Source organism: Eriocheir sinensis, chromosome 64 (assembly GCF_024679095.1).
Source record: "Eriocheir sinensis breed Jianghai 21 chromosome 64, ASM2467909v1, whole genome shotgun sequence".
Classification (NCBI taxonomy): domain Eukaryota; kingdom Metazoa; phylum Arthropoda; class Malacostraca; order Decapoda; family Varunidae; genus Eriocheir; species Eriocheir sinensis.
Window position 1 is genome coordinate 6,514,963 of NC_066572.1, and position 22,266 is coordinate 6,537,228.

Genomic DNA, 22,266 nt, shown 5'->3' on the forward strand with positions numbered 1-22,266 from the left:
TGGAGTATAATATTTCATCCTCGATGTTAAATTGTGCGAGGGTTGCTCTAGGGTATTTTGAGCGTGGGATACATCCTCCCTCTAAATACTGTCTCATCTCCCTCCACCTTGGTTCCTGCATTTGCAGCTGGCTAAACTCTTCTCTTGTTTTCCCCAGAAATAACTCACTTTGGCCGCCCCAAGGTCTTATAGGTCTTACTGGGCGACTTAATTGGTCAGCCACCACGTTCTTTTTCCCTGATTTGTAATCAATTGAAAAATGGTAATCCCTCATTTCTAAAATCCACCGATTCATGCGGGGTGATTTAGTTTTTTGCCTAAAGATGGAGACTAGCGGTTGGTGATCTGTCCGCACAAATACTTTCGTGCCCCACAGGAAATGGTGGAACTGGCGACATGCCAATACTATAGCTAAAGCTTCCCTGTCGGTGGTTGAATACCTCATTTCTGCCGGACGAAGCTTTTTGGAAAAATAACCGATGACCCTGGGTAAATTATTATCATCGATTTGCATTAGCACAGCACCCACATGGGTGAGGCTGGCATCTGTTTCTAGGATGAAGCTTCTTGACATATCTGCCCGTCCTAGGATGGGGGCTGCTATTAATTTCCCTTTGAGAGTCTCGAAAGCCTGCTGACACTCTGTTGACCATTCGAATTGTAATCCCTTCTGGGTTAAGTTAGTTAAGGGAGCGGCTAGTTTCGAGAATTGCCCAATGCGTCGTCTGTAAAATGAACACATTCCCAGGAATCTGCGGGTTTCTTTAACGGTTGTTGGGGCTTTCATTTTCTCAATTGCTTCGATGTTTTTAGGGTCCGGTCGATATCCTTCCCGAGAGACTACATGCCCTAAGAATTTTACTTCCTTTTGCCCAATGTTACATTTTGATAGGTTCAACTTGATTCCTACCCCTCCCATGTGCTCGAAGGTCTCATGGAGTCTACTGAGAAGGGTATTAAAGTCAGGTGCACTTTTGATCACGTCGTCTAAGTAAGTCTTTATCCATTCCGCCTTTAAGAGGGGTGCAAGGGCGGTTTGTAACTGTCTACTAAAAATAGCTGGGGAACAAGACAAGCCAAAGGGTAACCTTTTAAATCGGTATAGATTAATCCCCTCAGTAAATGTGATTAAATCCCGGCTTGGTTCATCTAAAAGCACTTGATAGTATGCATCTTTCATATCTAAGGTGGCATAGTATTGCTGTCCCGACACTCTCTCTACTAGTTCCTCAAGTTTTGGTAGAGGGTGTATGTCTACTGCTAAATGGGTGTTAACCTTGCGGTAATCCAGGCACATTCTTTTCTCGCCGGACGGTTTACTAACCAGAACTATTGGTGACAACCAGGCGGCGGTAGATGCTTCTACTATGTCTCTCTGCGCTAGGTCCTCTATAATCTCTCCTATTAGCTCTTTTGCTTTTTCTGGGTATCTATAAATGGGGGCCCTGCATGGTACGGGATTCTCGACATTAATGTGGGCTGGGGGCGCTGTTATCAAGCCTAACTCATTTTTGTCTACCATAAATAACAATTCGTGGTGCCATATTATTTGGAATAATTTCTGTTTCTGTTCTTCATCTAAGTGAGTCCAATCTCTTTCGCTTAATATGGTGTTTAATTTGTCTCCTCTGGACATTTTCCCTGGGACCGCGTCATTTTCGGGCCCCATCGACTCACTGATCGTGGTTTTTAAGCATTTTGCCTCCGGAAACTCTTCCAGGTTACTGTTGATTATTTCATAACGTGCCAGGAATACCCCTTGATGTAGTGTTAGGTCTAATTTACTATTATTGATCATTGGGAGGAAGATGGTTTTTTCCTCGGTTACCTCCGTAATGAGAGGCAACCCTCCTTGCACGTTCTTATGTTCCGGGTCAACCACCAGGGTAGTACCAGGTGCTTCATCCACTTTGATTTCCCTCATAGCAGCACTGAAAGGTGGTAATTTTAATTTTGCTCTTAGTCTCACGAAAGCTTTGGCCGGGGAAGATTTGTGGGTGGCAATGGATTGGATCTTTATGTGCGTCACCTTCCCGTAGCGATGTTCATGATATTTAAGTGGGTAGGTGACATTATTCCAGATATTTTTTTTGTTTCGGTGGTCAAGGGTTAGGGTTACTCTTCCCAGGGCATTCATGCCCAACAACAAGGCTGGTTCTAAGTAATTATCGGGTACGATGGCTAGGGGTACCTCTAAAGGTTGGTTGTCACCGACTATGATGGAGGTAGTGGTTTGCCCTAGGATTCTGAGTTTCTTCCCTGTGATACCCTGTAATTGCGGGATGGTTTTTCCTGTAACTACCTTGAGATTGAGTTGTTGCACCACACTCTCTTTGATTAGGGACATTTCGCTACCAGTGTCGAGCAGGGCCTCTAGCATATGGCTTTTGATGTTGACTGTGATTATTGGGGACCTAGCTTGCGCCAGTCACCGTGTCTGAAAGGTCTTCCTCCCTGGACAACCAGGGTACCCTCTTCGGCAGTTCATCCTCAAACAATCAAAACACGAACCGGGCAGCGGATTCTTAAAACATGACTGCACGTCGTGTGTTGTGGACCTACAATACGGGCAGTACACGTATGTCCTTCTCTCTCGAGGTTGTTTCTTTTGCTCTTCCCACCGCTCTAGTCTGCGCTCGACTCGATCGAGATAGGAGGCTAAGGCGGTAGGTTCGGCCAAGGATTCAGCCTTCGGGGATGTTACTGGTGATGCTCCCGTGCCTGATGCACCAGCTGGAGGAGCGTCGTCCGTCACCATAAAGACACAGTCTTTTTTCCTTGCTAGGGCTACTAGTCGTTCCACCTCTAGTTTTTCCATAAAGGTGTCGAGGGGCACGTGATTATCCATATACAATTCTAGTCTTTCCCTGCTGTCCCGAGGCATTCCCTTTTGCAGCTTTGACTTAATTACTTTTTCTCTCTTGGGGGCTTCTCCTGGGTTTGATATTACCTCCAGGAGGGCGAATTTACATTTAAGTTGGGTGACAAATTCAGTCGCATCGTCCTCGTATGAATATTTGAGGTCATTTAAGGCGTCGAATACCTTTCCTTTACTCTGATCCGTTAGTTCTTTGATCAGTGATATCTTGAATTCTTCCCAGTCCACAACCGGGCCATGCTTCAAAATGCTTTGGATATAAACTGCTAATTCGGCGTCTACTCGACTCAAAGCTATTCTTTTTCGATCTTCCCCCCGTGGGGTGCATTGTTCTATCTGGGAAAGGAATACCTCTAATCTGCCTCCTCCTTCTACTCCCTTCAGGTGTCTTCTCTCAAGGATGGGTATGTCCCTTGGTTTAAGTAGTGGTTTGGTAGGCGAGTCTTCTTGGCTTCTACGTAATCGGTCCACTAATTCTAACATTGATGTTTTTAGAAAATCTACTTCTTCCTCGAGTTCCTCCATTTTCACGGTGTCACCCGCTTGTGGCTCTTTCTTTGACTGTGTTTGTACCCTAGGGTCTTCTTGATCAGTGTCAGTACGCTGTTGGTCTGGGCAGTGTTCACTTTCCCATGGACCCAGCAAGTCAGCTATCTCTTCCTTTACAGTTTTCTCCATTGTGTCAAAGTTTCCTAAGTTCCCTCAGTATCAATATTTACAGTTTACTCAACTAAAGAGAAGAGAACAATCAAAGCAAACTAATAAAACAAATATATAAAACCCATAAACTCAAACGAAACCACCTTCGAACACATGAGCAAGGGAGGTTAAGATCGTGATAATTACCGCGCCATCGCAGACTACCACTTTCCATTACTCTGCGAGAGACTCTTACCACGCGCACGCTCCTTCCACCTCCTCCCTTTCCTCCTTATATACTGCCTGAATGCAGTCATCCTGAAAGAAATTCCCGGCTTTTCCTCCCGGGGCACGAAAAATATCTACCCGAATGTCCTGCTCCTCTACCTCCAATTCCCTTTGAATATGACTATGCCCTACAAGTGCTACTCTAAACATGTTCTCTGGTGTTATGGACACCCGAGAGAGAAAAACAAGTAAATGCAAAGACACACACAAAAAAAATGTGAAGACTGCAAAGCAATAGGGCGACCAACAATCAATCAACAGAAAAAAACAAAAAAAATATTAATTATACTGTCTAGTTAACTCTGCTTCAACAAAGGAAATGGTTCTGAGGAAATCCCACCGCAAAAGCCACCATATGTAGCGTGGAAAATAGAGAGAATATTTAAATTAAATAAATTAAATGAAAGCTACATCCCTTTTTATGACAACCACTAGGGTTATGATGGTACGTGGTAGCGTGGTAGTTGTCGAGCGCTGGTCCCGGATGTTAAGGCCTCAGGACAAGTGAACACTCGTTCCGAAGTTTGTGACCAGAAGGGCGTTACTTATGTGGTTAATTATGGGAGTTGGGAGGATTTCCGTGGGAACCACTTTTTGAGACAGCATTAAGAAACTGGATGGTGATTATGTACTATGGAGGGGATGTGTGCATGGTTCAGTAATTTCCAATGAGCAGCAAAACAGGCTCCAAATGATAACTCAGTAAGGTTATATATAAATATGTATTTGGTTTATTTGCAAAGGTTAGCGGAGTACTAATAAAAATATGAAAAAAAATGAATGACCGACAGGCTGTAGGCCTCTAAGCTAGCTAACTACCGGCACAAGGGAGATTTGGGGAATACACAGAATGCTTAGCTCTAGTTGCTGGATGCGGAGGAGGAGGAGCTGGCGTGAGTGTCGGGCTCGGCAGAGGACGTCCACGATGGGAATGGGCGGTCCTGGTGCTGGACAGACGGGCGCCGCTTGATGTGGAGATGGAGCGGCTCGGGTGGTGTGAAGAGGCGGGCGCCCTTTGATGTAGGGAGCAGCTTGGGGCAGTGGTATTGGAGCCCCCAGGACAGTCGAGGGGCAGGTTACCCCGCCATACAAGTTCCCATCCTGTAGTCCGTCTCACCCCGCAGGCCGTGGGTGGTTTTTCGGGGGGGGGCTGAGTGGAGAGATGGACACCGCTCTCACTCCAACTCGCTGCCTTTCCTTGCTAGGGCTGCTGCTCGTCTCCTGCTAGCCCGCCTCACACAGCAGGCCGTGGGCGGTGTGTGCGTCCTCCAAGCTTCTGGCTTGCTGCCGTGGTGCTCGTCTTCTCCCTTCTCTCCCGCTTCTGGTCTCTTCCTCCTCCTCCTCGCTTACTCATCAGCTTCTCTCCCCCATCACGTGATCTTTTAACCCCGCATTACTGACTCTCTCTCCCTTCCGGAACATTCTTTTACAATCAAACCCCTACCTATCTAACTAACTAGTTATTGGTTTCTTGGAGGGGTTCGAGGCTTTGGGATGAGGGATTTCAGTAACTCGTTCATATATTCGCTCATTCGCTCGCCGTGTTATCTTCTCATAACCTTTTACGCACTTACATTCCTCAGCTACCCATTCACTCTTTCACTCATTCACTCATTCACTCTCCCACTCGCTCACACTTACTCACTCTGTCACTCACCGACTTACTCACATTCTCTCATTCATTCATGCACTCGCTTACACTTACCCTGTTACTCACTGACTTACTCACATTCTCTCATTCATTCATGCACTCGCTTACACTTACCCTGTTACTCACTGACTTACTCACATTCTCTCGTTCATTCACATTCGGACCGTTACACCTGTCAAGTCTTACGTTTTTTGCGTGTCTTACGTGATTTCGGTGATTTTCAAGTCTAACGGCGTAAGTTGAAAATCTTACGTTTTTTCTCCGCAAGAAAGGCAACTCAAGAAGCTTGATGCTGCCTAGCTGGAAGAACATACTTAGCAAGAAAACCCCTTTTGGAGCACCAAGGTTCCCTTTGATGGGCAAAGTGTTGCCTGTCCTTCTCTGCCTCCCTCACACTCACAGCAACGCTGACAGTGAGGGGGTCTTCTCAATGGTCAGGAAGATCCACACTGAGGCCAGGAGCAGCTTCGGTGCGGACACACTGACTGCTTTCTTGCAGATCAAACTGAACTCAGATGAGTGTTGTCATGACTTCCGTGTGACTGCCAGCATGGTAGAGGTCTTGTACTGCCGAGTACAACAAAGAGCATCAGTGAGCTGCAGTAGGTTCACTGCAGCTCACTGATGTGCTTTGTTGTACTGTTGTACACAATGTAAACACATGACAGTATGAACACCACATAATGAAAAACAGTACTGTTTACAAGAACCTTTGTAAACAGTACTGTTTTTCATTATGTGGTGTTCATACTGTCATGTGTTTACATTGTGATTTCATTCTGCATTTGTTTTGAAACAAATAAATATTGAATGACAAAAATATATGGTTTTCTTATGGTTTAATTACCGTTTTATACGCAAACTTATGGTCTCTAACGCAAAATCTTGTGGCAAGACACCACAGTAGCTTGACAAGTATGCTCACGCTATAGTTTAAATAGTGAAACAATGAGTCACAGTAATGCAGGTATAAAACAAGGTATTGAGTATTAATAAATTTAGTCGTGGAATAGGCAGTTGTTGATGAGCACTTTCCGTAAGAGGTAATCTTGCCGACGGGGCACGTGTTCGGTGGGGCAGTTGTCCTAGGTGTCTCACACTCCGGACAACACACATCTAACTTTAATTTTCAGGCTGTCACAGTTGTTGTATTCCTGTCCCGTGCACCATCACGGATTTGCTTGGCGCCTAAAGTTTTCTTTCATTTGCAGCATACAAGTGGCTGCGTGTGCTTGTGGCTGTATCATCAGTGCTTATACTGTATGTTTGTGTTCTCTCCGTCAAAGTTGTTACATTCCGGCGCCGTGCACCACCACAGATTTGAAAGGCGGGCGAAGTCTTGTCTCATTTGCTGTGTACGAACGGCTGTGTGTTCGTGTGGCTGTGTAATAAATATTTAAACTGTGTGTTTGTGTTCTTCCCGGCCCCCGTGCCTTGCATCACCACCACCACCACCACAACCACCATCGCAGCATTGCCAGGCTGCGGGAGGCAGGCATAATGGACAAGCTGCTCTCTGACAGCCTGGTAAACGCCACCCACTGCCGCTCGCTCTCCCCGCTCGGGGTTTCCAGCGAGCGGGCACTCCAGATGAAGGACTTTTACGGCGTCTTTATGCTCTACGCGGGAGGTGAGGCCCCGTGGTGTGTGTGTGTGTGTGTGTGTGTGTGTGTGTGTGTGTAACATTATCTTTTTGGCTTAGTTTCATTAGCGTTTCGTTCACCAAAGTTCACAGTCGGGATCGTAGCCATGGTATGCCTGCAGGAAGAAGGAAGCGATGCAAACTATTTCTTTGGTCCCTTATCTTCATAGACTCCGAAATTATTGATCATTTGAATAGAATGAATATCTGATACTGACCTCTATAGTAACTGATTCACCAAGAGCCACTGTCGCTCGCAGAGAAATACTTTTTTTGTATCGAACATCGGCGGGAGCATTAGGGGCCCGAAACCACGACCCAGATAATGATTCCCAGAACACCAGAATTAGCACTGGAGGCATCGATTTTTCGGAAGGAACAAATCCTTCATCCTTGTATGTGAAGTAAATTCATCCCCACACTTGTCTTGCCATATCAGTGTAGTGACAGTGAAACCTGGAGCACATTTCATGCTAACTCAGTTGACATCAGTAGGCAGTGTGCTTCACAGGGTTTTGCTCATCAACACACACAGTGCCATGCATACATATCTGTCACCCCCTTGCCCAAACCAGAAAGACTTTTTTTTCTTCTTTTCACACAGGGATAGTGTTGGCCACTGCGTCCTTTGTGTGGGAGCGGGCCAACCGCGGCGCAGAGTACCCGTCCCCGCGGGGCAGAGGGGAACCAGAGCGGCTGCCAAGGCGAAAACTTTGCCCCTCAGTCTCCTGCCACACAAGTGTTTAGCAGCAGGACTGATGTAATTACGGAGTAGGCAGCAAGCCACCTGCTGCAACGGGTGCCAGCCACTCCGAGGGAGGTATCCACGAGGGACGAAGAGGAGCTGCAAGTCTGTCAGAGATTCCTCGGTGTCCTCGCAATACGAGTCATTTTTGTGTTCCAATTAACAGAATGGTAGCTCAGCAAGCTTTCCATAGACAAATGACCTCAGTATCCACAGCAAACTTCATATAACACACACACATACACACACACACACACCGTCTGTCACAAATCTTTGCCTAATAAACCAGCCTCCAATACGGATAATATTCATCTCTCTTTACTTTCATCTCCAGTTTCCTTTCCGACCGTTCTATCTCTGCTGTGGTAGACGGTCACTGATTTTCCCTGAAACCTATCATCAGTAGTCCCCCGCAGGTCTATGTCCTATCTTTATTTCTGCTTTTTATCAATGATCTTTTCACAACGAACTGTCCTATCCACTCGTACCCTGATGACTTAACTCTGAATTATTCAACTTCTTTCAACAGAAGACCCTTCCAACAGGAGTTACAAGACTCCAAGCTGGAGGCTGTAGAACTCTTAATCTCAGACCTTACTATTAATTATGATTGGGGTAGGAGGAATCTGGTGTCCTTCAACGCCTCAAAAACTCAATTTCTCCATCTATCAACTAAAGACAATCTTCCAAACTCCTATCCCCTATTCTTCAGCAACACTCTGTTGTCACCTTCCTCTCCACTAAACATCCTCGGTCTATCCTTAACTCATAATCTTAACTGATAACTTCACATCTCCTCTCTTACCAAATCAGCCTCGGCGAGGTTGGGCGTTCAGAATCATCTCCGCCAGTTCCTCTCCCTCGCACCGATTCTATCCATATGCTTGTCCGCCCTCGTATCAAGTCGTATGGAGTATACAAATCACATGGGGGGGGGGGGGGGGGCTTCACACACACAGCTCTCTTGGACAGAGTGGAGTCTAATAAGGGTCTTCGTCTCACCAACTTCTCTCCTCGTACTGACAGTCTCCAAGCACTTTAATTCCTCCGCAATTTTTCATCTCTTTCTATCTTCTACCGTTTTATAAATGGATGAAGGGCTTTGATAAAGAGGATGTTAATATGGTTTTGGTTGTAAAAGAGCCTGGTAGAACACGTAGCAACGGTTTTAAGTTCGATATATTCAGATTCAACAAAGATATAGGCAAGAATTGGTTTACCAATAGAGTGGTGGATGAGTGGAACAAACTTGGCAGTCATGTTGTGAGTGCCAATACCATAGATACATTCAAGAAGAGGTTGGATAAATTCATGGATAGTGAGTAGGGTAAGGTGGGGTTAGGCTTACGGGAGCTGACTTGTGTAGGCCAACCGGCCTCTTGCAGACTCCTTACGTTCTTATGTTCTTATTTTCATGTTGACTGCTCACTGAACTTGCTAACTGCATGTCTCCCCCCTTCCGGCAGCCCCTCTGCAATCGTCTGTCACTCATCCCTATACTGTCCAAATTCCTTATGGTTGAGTTAACCAGTATCTTCATTATTTTATCCTTTCCGCTGGCAAACTCAAGAACAGCCTTCCATTGTTTGTATTTCATCCTGCCTATGACTTGACCTCCTTCAAATGAGGAGTGTCTTGACTACGCTTCTTCCGAAACTGACCTCTCGTTTGGCTTCTTATTCTGGTTACTTTTATTGGAGCAGCGCCTAGGGGGCTCTTTTGTTCCTTTTTTTGTTTTATTGCCCTTGAGGTGTCTCCCTTGCTGAAATGAATAAAAAATAAAAACGCGCGCGCGCAGTGCTCCATAGTGCAGGAGTGTTGCGCTGCCTCACAACCGTAAGCTCCCGGTTTCGATTCCCGGGCGGAGTGGAGACGGATGAGCAGTCTCTTATTAATCAGTGCCTCCTGTCTACCTAGCATTGAATGACGGGCGAGGCTCTTCACACACACACACACACACACACACACACACACACACACACACACACACACACACACACACACACACACACACACACACACACCATTTCCTCAAATTTTATTATATATACGAAATTAGGAGTTGTTATTACCCTGCCAAGGAATCCTCATATGGAGAAGAGGCCTGTTCTCAGGTCGGACCTCACTTCAGGCAACGACTCAAGAAGGGTGTCGTGGTAGCCCTGCAGCCTCCTCGAATTTTGCAGGACTGCCAGATGTTGCGAGGGAGAACTGCGCACGTGTTGTCGCGCCCCTCGCCGCAACGGGCTGGCATTATTCAAAGAGAGGGGCCGGGCTGACAGCTGACAAACCACCTCTAACTTATGTGACACAAATGTAGATGTTTCGCTACTCTTACGTAGATAATTACGTTGTTAAGTTTAAGCTCTTGTGAACGTATAGAAGTGTCCATGTGATGTCTTTCACTTCTAAATTAATTACCTTTCCGCAGCATTTAGTGACTTTTCTACAACCGTTCTCCTACCTTTATATCACCTCTCATCTCCTCGTACAACCTTCCAGCCACCACTTTCTTCCTGCGTCACCACGACTGGTCACCATGACGGTCACGCTCACTCTGCACCCTCCACAGCCTTCCCGCTAAGTACTGTTAGGATACCTTTTCTGTAACACCTGCACTGCTCCGTCCTATCCCCTTCATTTCAATTATACATTTTATCTACCAGCGTCAGTAACATGACCGCATCCTAAATATTTACAAAACTGATCCATAATTGATATTTCAAGTCATCTAAACACATGTAACACCATAAAAAACGATGAAATACGACATTTGTGAACTACATTATTTTATGAAACGTTATGTATCTTTTTGGAAATGAATACATTCATTATAATTGCAGTTAGTATTACTATTATTATTATTATTATTATTATTAGTATTAGTAGTAGTAGTAGTATTAGTAGTAGTAGTAGTAGTAGTAGTAGTAGCAGTAGTGGTAGTAGTAGTAGTAGTAGTACTGTAGTAGTATGATTCATGAGATCCATGAAAGGTCATAAAGGGAAAAGTTTCTGCTAGATATGCAAACATGGATATGAAAAATAAAAGAGTGACGATAAAGGAAGAAGATGAATAAAAAGGCGAAGGCAACAGGAGTACCTAATGGGTCAACAGGTGGGTGTTCACGTTTGCCTTAAACTCATCAGCCAGAAAGAGAATCAGTCTCATCGGGAAGTACGTTGCACATTTTAATCAAATTGGGGACCTGACCTGAGAGGCGTCTTGATACCTCCTCAGACCTTTTCTATATTAACGTATTCAACATTCGCGGTCTCCGTTCCAGTTTTTATTCTGTGGAGCACCACCTCTCCTCTAAACCTCACTTTCTCTCTCTCTCACCGAAACACAGGTTTCTGAGGCTACTGACAGCAATCTCTGCTCTGTTCCCTCCTACTGTCTATCCTAAATTTCGATCAAAATCTTGATCCTTCAGAATTTTCCACGATCTGCCTGGCGCTTCATTGTCACTCTATTACTAAATACATAGGTGCTGTTTATCTTTCAACTAACTCTACCAACTATGTAAAATTCTTCGACTACTTCAACTCTAAGTGGGGCACACCTTGACCCACTCTCCCTTCGCTGAAATCTCCATCCTAGGAGATTTCAATGTTAACCATCAGTTTTGGTTTTCATCCTCTTTAACTGACCATCCTGGTGAACAAGTTTACAACTTTGCTCTCCTCAATGATCTAGACCAGTTGGTTCAACACCCTACACGTATTCCCGACCGCCTTGGAGGCACGCCCAACATTCTTGATCTTTTCCTAACCTCTAAAGCTTCGGCTTTACTCTGTCAAACTGATCTCTCTGTTGGGCTCCTCCTATCCCAACCTTATTTCACTCCTGTACATCCTCAGGATCCAACGGAGAGGCGGTGCTACTGGTATTTCGCTTTAGCTCGATGGGACGACCTGAGGACGTGGTTTTCCAATTTCCCGTGGAATGATTACTGCTTCCAGGAAAAAGACCCCTCTGCGTGTGCCCAGCGCATTACAGAGGTGATTGTGTCTGGAATGGAGGCACCCATTATATGTTCTTAATCTACCCCACATGCTAAAAAAACTTTTTTTTTTACATCAAAGGACGCGGCTCCGAATTAGGGATTGTAACGGTCACCCTTCTTAGACACAGGCTGTATGTAGGTGTAATTCCAGCAATCACGCTTGTTCCCGTGCTATTAAAGATAGAGAGGCAGCTCATATAAGGTACCAGAGTCTTCGCACTCCTGTTAGTCATGAGCTTTATATTTCTGCCCGGAATCGTGCCATATCTATTCTTCGACTAACCAAGAACTCTCATAAATAGAAGGTGCCGCAACCTTAGTTTCTCTAATTCTTCCAGTGACTTCTGGTACCTAGCCAACTGGAGAGTGAAATGTTGCATTCCACATTTTTTCACTTTTTCTTTCTGACCTCATGGTTTGTGTCATTCAACACAAGAACACAAGAAAAAAAAGAAAAAGGGGTGTGTGTGGCTCCCTAAGTTTGTGCCAGCAGAAAACGTAACCCCAGCCAGTGTGTTTTGTTTGTTGGTTGCAAAATAAAAAATATAAATTTCTTGATTGCGGCAGTGTTAAGGCGCGTTCACACTGTGCCGACTCTGGGCCACGACAACCCAGCGACTTCTGTATTTGACAAGTCGGCTTCCACGCTCCAAGAATTTTTGGGGGTCTTGGTATCGACTACCATGATTGCCGACTGTCTGGGACATTCGGCCAACTAGTTGGCAGAATGTCTGCGACATGCTGCCAACTAGTCTCAAAACGAGTCTCAACGGTCAATTTTTGAAATGGCACCATGTCGACGACAACCACGAATCTGCCGACCGATTGGCCGACAGTCGCAGACGGTCTTGACGACAGTTTTCCAGATAGTCTATCAACTGGTTGGCCGACTAGCTGGCCGACAGTTGCCAAGGAGTTGGCCGACGGTCTTCCTGACGGTCTTCGTGACTGTCTTGGCGGCAGCCTTGCCGTTCCTTAAAATACAGAATCGCTCTGTATTCGAGAATGAAATGCATCGTTCCGTATTGAACCAATACGGAACGACATTTGTTCCGTACAGTATTTTGTTATCTGAATGGTCAAGCAGTTAAAATTCAGTATCTTACAATTGTAGTGAGCACATTTTTCCATTTTGTAGTGAGCGCATTTTTTCATTTTCCCACGCTCCAGGAATTTTTTAGCGTCTTGGTGTCGGCTACCATGATTGCCGACTGTCTGGGACATTCGGCCAACTAGTTGGCAGAATGTCTGCGACATGCTGCCAACTAGTCTCAAGACGAGTCTCAACGGTCATTTTTGGAAATGGCACCATGTCTACGACAACCACGAATCTGCCGACCGATTGGCCGACAGTCTTGACGGTCTTGACGACAGTCTTCCAGATTGTCTGTCAACTTGTTGGCCGACTAGCTGGCCGACAGTTGCCTACGAGGTGGCCGATGGTCTTCGCGACTGTCTTGGCGGCAGCCTTGCCGTTCCTTAAAATACGTAATCGGTCTGTATTCGAGAATGAAATGTATCGTTCCGTTTTGAACCAATACGGAACGGCATTTGTTCCGTACGGTATTTTGTTATCTGAATGGTCAAGCAGATAAAATTCAGTATCTTACAATTGTAGTGAGCGCATTATTCGGTTAATCACAAAACCAGCCCGTAAAATTTGTCAAAGGTTCGTCCTAAAATACGTGTAAAATACGCGACGTAACGTCCCTCCCCCTCCCTCTTGCCTCCACCAGCAGCGTGCTGCGGCTGTCACTCATTGCATGCTCGAGAAATTTTAGGGTTGCCACCCGTTCCTTTAAATATGGATCCATTCCGTATTGGAGAGTGAGATGTTGCATTCCACTTTTTTCTGACCTCAGGGTGGCAACCCTAGTTGTGTCATTCAACACAAGAGAGATCAAGCCAAAAGGAGTGCGTGCGTACTGTGCGGCTCCCAAGTTTGTGCCACCGAAACGTAACCATGCCCAGAAGTTGTTATTGTGCTTGTGGTTGCAAAATAAATATATAAATTTCTTGATGGCGGAAGTGTTAGCCAATATTTCTGAGCCGACAGTCGTCACGAACGTCCTTCATTAGGCGAAGACTGTCGTTACGACAGTCCCTCATCATTCTTAAGTAGTCGGCACAGACGACTGTGCCGACAGGAAATGGTAAATAATTGAAAAATGGCCCCGACAGTCGTCACGACTGCCAAGACAAGTCAAGACTGTTGACGACAGTCTTGACGACTGCCCCAGACCTCCCTCAAACCTCAAACGGAAGTGACGGTTGGTACAGACTCTTGCTGACTCTTGTCGTGAAGGTTTAGCATTGAATATCTTTTTGCGCTAACCCTCACGACTCCAGACTCCCGTCATGACGTCGGCGCAGCATTCGGCAACAGTCTCAAGACCTCTTTCAAATCATGCCCGACCCTTTCACATCAACACCCAAGCCCTCGTGTACCCGAGAGTCGTGGGTTGTCGTGGTTCAGAGTCGGCACAGTGTAAACGGGGCTTTCCTGTCCAAACCGCTTATGGTAGATTTAGCCAGCATCTCCATTCTTTCATATCCTTCACTGGTAAACTCTGGAACAACCTTCCTTCTGTATTTCCTCCTGCCTATGGCTTGACCTCTTTCAAAAAGAGTGTATCAAGACACCTCTCCATCCGAAGTTGACTTCTCTTTTGGCCTCTTTTTACTTTTTGCTTTGTGGGAGCAACAATTGGCGGGCTGTTGCCCTTGTTTCTTGTTCTGTAAAAAAAAAAAAAAAAAAAAGGAAAAGCTGATTAGTTGAGCAAACGTTTGGATGGATGGCACGTTCACTGAATTGTAAACTTTAGCTTGTACGGCGAATAAGCTGAAATTGAGCCTGTTACACGTATAAGAGTTTTTAATTTTTTTTTTTTACAGCAGCAAGGGCGTAAAAAAAAAAGAAAAAAATGCCCGCTACTTACTGCTCCTAAATAAAGTAGAGTGGCCAAAAAGAAAAATCAGTTTCGGGAGGAGAGGTGTCCTGATACCCTCCTCTTGAAAGAGTTCAAGTCGTAGGCAGGAGGAAATACAGATGAGGGAAGATCGTTCCAGAGTTTACCAGCGTAAGGGATGAAAGAGTGAAGATGCTGGTTAACTCTTGCATAAGGGGTTTGGACAGTATAGGGATGAGCTTGATCAGAAAGTCGTGTGAGGCGTGGCCGCAGAAGGGGGGGAGGCATGCAGTTAGCAAGTTCAGAAGAGCAGTCAGCGTGAAAATATCGATAGAAGATCGAAAGAGAGGCAACATGGCGGGGGGAATTTAAGAGGTAGAAGACTATCAGTAAGAGGAGGAGAGCTTAGACTCCATGCTGTCCGGAAGAGCTGTATGAGTGGAGCCCCCCACACATGAGATGCATACTCCATACGAGGGCGGACAAGGCCCCTCTATATGGATAGCAAATGTGTGGGGGAGAAAAACTGGCGGAGACGATACAGAACGCCCAACCTCAAGGTAGCTGATTTGGTGAGAGAGGAGATGTGAAGTTTCCAGTTAAGATTTTGAGTTAAGGATATACCGAGGATATTTAGTGTTGAAGAGGGTGACAGCTGAGTGTTGTCGAAGAATAGGGGATAGGTGTTTGGAAGATTGTGTCGAGTTAATAGGTGGAGAAATTGAGTTTTTGAGGCATTGAAGGACACAAGGTTCCTTCTACCCAGGTCGGAAATGATAGCAAGGTCTTAGGTTACGCGTTCTGCAGCCTCCTGTCTGGAGTCACGTACTACCTGTTGTGATGGGCTTCTATTGAAAGAAGTTGAATAATGCAGAGTGGAGTCGTCGGCGTATGAGTGGGCAGGACAGTTTGTTATGGTAAGGAGGTCATTAATGAATAACAGGAAGAGAGTGGGTGATAGGACAGAGCCCTGTGGAACACCACTGTTGATAGGTTTTAGGGGGAGAACAGTGACCGTCTACCACCACAGAGATAGAACGGCCGGAAAGGAAACTGGAGATAAAGGAACGTAGAGATGGATAGAATCCGAAAGAGGGCAGTTTAGAAAGCAAAGGCTTGTGCCAGACTTTATCGAAGGCTTTCGATATGTCTAGCGCAACTGAGAAAGTTTCACCGTAACGGCTAAGAGAAGATGACCAAGAGTCAGTTAAGAGAGCAAGAAGATCGCCAGTAGAACGCCCCTTGCGGAACCCATACTGGCGATCTGCCCGGAATCGTGCCAAATCTATTCTCCGACTAACCCAAAACTCTTTCATTAATAGAAAATGCCAAAACCTTGCTTTCTCTAACTCTTCCCGTGACTTCTGGCATCAAGCCAAAAACATCTCCTCCAACTTCACTTCATCTTTCCCTCCACTCCTCAGTCCTGACGGCAACACTGCCGTCTCATCTGTCTCTAAGGCTGAACTCTTCTTTCAAACTTTTTCTAAAAACACCCCTCTGGACGATTCTGGGGATATTCCTCCTACTCATCCCCCTCTGACTCCTTTATGCCTGTTATAAAGATTCTTCAAAATGATGTTTTCTATGCCCTCTCTGGCCTCAATCCTCAGAAGGCTTATGGACCTGATGGAGTGCCTCCTATTGTCCTTAAAAACTGTGCCTCCGTGCTGTCACCCTGCCTGGTCAAACTCTTTCGCCTCTGCCTGTCAACATCTACCTTTCCTTCCTGCTGGAAGTATGCCTTCATACAGCCTGTGCCTAAGAAAGGTGACCGTTCCAATCCCTCAAACTACCGTCCTATAGCTTTACTTTCTTGTCTATCTAAAGCTTTTGAATCAATCCTTAACCGCAAGATTCAAAAGCACCTTTCCACTTCTAACCTTCTATCTGATCACCAGTATGGGTTCCGCAAGGGGCGTTCTACTGGTGATCTTCTTGCCTTCCTCACTGACTCTTGGTCATCCTCTCTTAGCCGTTTCGGTGAAACCTTTGCTGTTGCGCTGGACATATCAAAGGCTTTTGATAGGGTCTGGCACAAATCTTTGCTTTCTAAACTACCCTCCTACGGTTTCTATTCTTCTCTCTATACCTTTATCTCCAGTTTCCTTTCTGACCGCTCTATTTCTGCTGTGGTAGAAGGTCCCTGTTCTTCCCATAAATCTATTAACAGTGGTGTCCCACAGGGTTCTGTCCTATCTCCCACTCTCTTTCTGTTGTTCATTGATGATCTTCTTTCCAAAAAGAACTGTTCTGTTCATTCTTACGCCGATGACTCCACTCTGCATTACTCAACTTCTTTTAACTCGAGAATGTCGGCAGACCCTTTTCTGGGCTTTCACGAGTAGTGGCTGTGGTACGGTGGACCCTAAAATGGGCTCGCCATAAAACCCATAATTCGAGCTAATTGTAGGGGGTGGTGGCATAGAGCAACCCACCATGAATGCCCTAGGTCATAGTGGTGGGTGATTGATCTTGAGGTGGGCTTTTTTGTCATAGGTGGTGCTGTAAGGTCATGGCAGACTGAATTAGCTATCCATATAGTAATCACTTGTCAAATTCTCCAAAGTAGACAACAAGCAACTCTCGGCTAGATGCCACGTGTCGCAAGACTGTTTATAATGTAACAAACACTACCCAAAAAGAATGGAGTTTGAGTAAAAGTAAATATTTCTAATAGCTCTGATGTACGTTCCATGCTCTATTCTTAGTCTCAAAATGCAGTGTAATTTTGCCGTTTCTCAGCCGTTTCTCGGCTTTCACATAGCCGAAGCCCACGGGTTAATAGATGACCCACCCTACAGGAACTCAACGATTCAAGACTGGAGGCAACAGAACGCTAAGTCTCAGACCTTACTATTATTTCCGATTGGGCCAAGAGTAACTTGGTGTCCTTCAACGCCTCAAAAACACAGTTTCTCCACCTATCCACTCGACACAATCTTCCAAACAACTATCCCCTATTCTTTGACAACACTTCTTCAACACTAAACATTATCGGTCTATCCTTAACTCAAAATCTCAACTGGAAACTTCATATCTCTTACTAAATCAGCTTCCTCGAGGCTGGGCGTTCTGTATCGTTTCCGCCAGTTCTTCTCCCCCGCACAGTTGCTATCCATTTACAGGGGCCTTGTCCGCCCTCGTATGGAGTATGCATTTCAAGTGTGGGGGGGCTCCACTTACACAGCTCTCCTTGACAGAGTGGAGTCAAAGGCTCTTCGTCTCATCAGCTCTCCTCCTCATACTGATAGTCTTCTACCTCTCTTTCTATCTTCTATCGATATTTTCATGCTGACTGCTCCTCTGAACTTGCTAACTGCATACCTCCTCCCCCTCCCGCGGCCCCGCTGCACACGACTTTCTACTCATGCTCACGACCCGGTCTGAGGAACTGCTGGACAAGTACCGTAGGCTCATCCAGCAGTATAAGTCTAAATCCCCTAATATTATGATTTCAGGAATTCTACCACGGACATGGGATGAGGGCGACTTCTACAGTAAGGCCTTCAGCCTCAACAACCGCCTGCAGACTCTCTGCGGAGAGCTTGACGTCGAATTCTTTAACGCCTGGAACGATTTCTACGGCCAGAGTAGACTTTTCCAAAGGGACGGCATACACCTGTCCCCCATCGGGGCAGCCAGATTTGGAAGGCTCCTCAACAACGCCGTACGTAACGCCCGAACAACAAAAAACGACTCTCAGCCACGTCCTTCCATCCCGCCCGTGTAAATAGACACCATACACCGCAACAGACTCGTAACATTGAACCCTCCAGTACCTCTATTACCAAGCTTCAAGATAACCTAAGAGTCCTTAGTTTCAATGCGCGTAGCCTAAGAAACAAGTTTGATGAATGTCTTGCTTTGACAGAAAACTTTGACGTAATTGCTATAACCGAAACATTTATTGACACCACTAATATTGATTTAAGTTCCGAATACAACATAGATAGCTACAGATTCTTCAACAATGATCGTGTAAACCGTAGAGGGGGTGGTGTCGCCCTTTTTGTCAAAAGCTACTTGCAACCTACTGACAAAACACCAAGAAACAGTAACGTTGAACATTTGTGCGTGCGAGTAAACATTGCAAAAGTCAATTTAAATATATCTGTCACTTACAGGCCTCCGGGGCAATCACTTGATGGCGATCTTGAAATGTACAGCGTCTTAAGGCAGTCACTTAATAACAGCGACTCACTGATACTAGGAGACTTTAACCTCCCCCATATCGACTGGGCGACACTGTCGGGTACAGAAGGTGAGTCCCATAGAATGATCGAATTTCTAGAGGAAAATTATCTAAGCCAAATGGTTTCTGAACCAACTCGACAAAATAACATACTTGACCTTGTTTTAGCGACCCAAGATAACCTAGTCAGTAATGTCACGGTAGGAGAACACCTCGGTTCCTGCGATCATAAACTAGTGCGCGTTGACATTAGAGCTCAAACATCGGTGACTGAAAATAAAGTTAAGGTGCCCAATTTCAAAAGAGCCAACTTCGTAGAAATCCGACTAAAACTAATAGATATGCAACTATCAGATGACGGCAATGCAGAGGACGCCTGGCTAAACTTTAAAAATCACTTACTCACTCAGCAGGACACATTTGTCCCCTTGTGCGAGAAGAGAATTAACAATAATAAATGTCCAGCGTGGTTTAATAGCGAAATTAAACACTCAGTCAAGGAGAGAAAATTGTCTTACAGGTTAAAGAAAGACCAAAGCACGCCCGAAAACATTAGACTTTACAATGATGCAAGGCGACGAGTAAAAAGATTAGTGCATCAGGCAAAGCGTAGATATGAAGAAAATATTGCAGCCAACTGTAAAAATAATCCGAAATCCTTCTTCAGTTACATAAACAACAGAAAGGCGATCAGAAGTGGAATTGGACCTTTAACAAACAGCGACGGTGCACTAGTGACTGACAGCCAACACGTTGCAAACCTATTAAATAATTACTTTTCCTCGGTGTTTAATAATAACAGTCCTCCCACCACCACCACCAACACCAGTACTAATGTAAATCCAGAGCATGCATTGTCTAACTTTGAAATAAAACCCGATGAAGTCCTTAAAGCCCTCAAATCACTTAAAACAAATAAAAGTCCTGGACCTGATAAAGTATATCCAACTCTGCTGAAAGAAACAAAGAGCGAAATACTCTCCTCCTCACAACCGTATTCAATATGTCCTTGCGACAAGGCATTGTCACTTGAGATTGGAAAAAGGCTAACGTTACACCGATTTTTAAGAAAGGAGACAAAAAGTACCAGGTAATTACAGGCCCATTAGTCTAACTTCGGTTGTAGGTAAGCTACTTGAGGGCATAATTAGAGACAAAATTGTGAGTTACCTTGAAAGCCACTCATTAATTGGGGACTCACAACATGGCTTCCGAAACAAAAGATCCTGCCTATCAAATCTATTAACCTTTTATAACGACCTCTTCACTGTTTATGACGTAACCAAATCACTGGACGTAGTCTATCTTGATTTCCAGAAAGCGTTTGATAAAGTCCCGCATCATAAATTACTTTACAAATTAAAGCAAATAGGTATTGACGGTCAGGTAAACCAATGGATCGCGAATTGGTTGAGCAACAGACAACAAAGAGTAGTGATTGACGGATTTAACTCAGAGTGGGCGCCGGTCACTAGTGGCGTTCCTCAGGGCTCGGTTCTTGGCCCAGTGCTCTTCATTATTTACATCAACGACGTGGATGTTGGACTCAATAACCGCATTAGTAAATTTGCAGACGACACAAAGATTGGTAACTCGGTTCTCACTGACGAAGACAGGCAAAGCCTCCAAGAGGATTTGCACAAAATTTCAGCTTGGTCCGATAGATGGGAGATGCCCTTTAACGTAGACAAGTGCCAGGTCCTTCAAGTTGGAACGAGGAATAAGTTTGATTACGAAATGCGCGGCGTTAAACTCAAAAGCGTTCAATGCGTCAAGGACTTGGGGGTCAAAATCGCGTCAAACCTCAAATTCTCACAGCAATGCATCGATGCAGCAAATAAAGCGAACAGAATGTTGGGCTTCATTAAAAGAAACTTTTTATTTAAGAATAAAGATGTAATACTCCCGCTCTACAACAGTTTAGTCAGACCCCACTTGGAATATGCGGTACAGTTTTGGTCTCCCCACCATGCAAAGGATATTGCTAAATTAGAAGGTGTTCAGCGTCGGGCAACGAAAATTATCCCTTCCTTGCGCAACAAATCCTACGAAGAAAGGCATAAAACCCTTAACATCTACTCTCTTGAGAACCGTCGCCTGAGGAAAACTGATCGAATGTTTTAAAATACTTAATGGTTTCACGAATGTAGACAGATCAACATTGTTTATGATCGATGACACTTTGCGCACGAGGAACAATGGCGTAAAACTCAGATGTAGACAAGTAAATTCAGACTCCACCAAATTTTTCTTCACCAACGTTGTAGTGCGAGAATGGAATAAGCTCCCATCATCAGTGGTCCAGTGTAACACGATTGACTCCTTCAAAAATAAGCTCGACCGTCACTTCCTTCAACTTAATATCAACTAGAGTAGAAATGCAACGTTTTGGAGTCTTCTGATTAATGTAAAATCACTTAGGTTTAAGGACAGACCACCAAGTCTGGACCATGGGGTCTGTGTGGTCTGATTTTCTATGTAAATCTATGTAAATCATCCCTATACTGTCCAAACCCCTTATGCAAGAGTCAACCAGCATCTTCATTCTTTCATCCCTTACGCTGGTAAACTTTGGAACAATCTTCCTTCATCTGTATTTCCTCCTGCCTACGACTTGAACTCTTTCAAGAGAAGGGTATCAGGACACCTCTCCTCCCGAAATTGACCTTTCTTTTTGGCCACTCCTTTGACCTCTATTCAGGAGCAGTAAGTAGCGGGCTTTTTTTTTTATATATTTTTCTTTACGCCCTTGAACTGTCTCCTTAGCTGTAAAAAAACAAATACAGGAAAGTAAAGCTATGGGGCGGTAGTTTGAGGGATTGGAACGGCACTAACCATTCGACGGTGAGAAATGAAGGAAAAACAGCTTCATACAATATTATCACCAAAAATAGCCCTACATGCTATGTATCCCTCAATATATTCTACTTATCTGTTAAAATGCTTGAAAAATAAATCATTTCACTGCACTGAAGAAGTTTTACATTCCCAAGTAAAAAAATAGGAGATATCGTTTGATACACTATTTAGGCAGTTGCTCCCTCCGTGCATCTTAAAAATAAGTCATCCATCAAGGAAAAATCCATATTCTTCCTGAGTACAATCTTTAACATGTGTCAACTCCATAAATTTACAGAATCACCAAAAAATGTGATGTCCATTCGTAAGAACAACAAGCAATATAAATTGTAGCTATCGTCCTATAAACTTGCACTGAAGCCACAGTGCCACACACATTTTTAGAACTCTTAAAGGATATCGAGAAGTTTTGCCCAACAGAACCCTAAGGTGTAAAACACTTCCAAATTTACC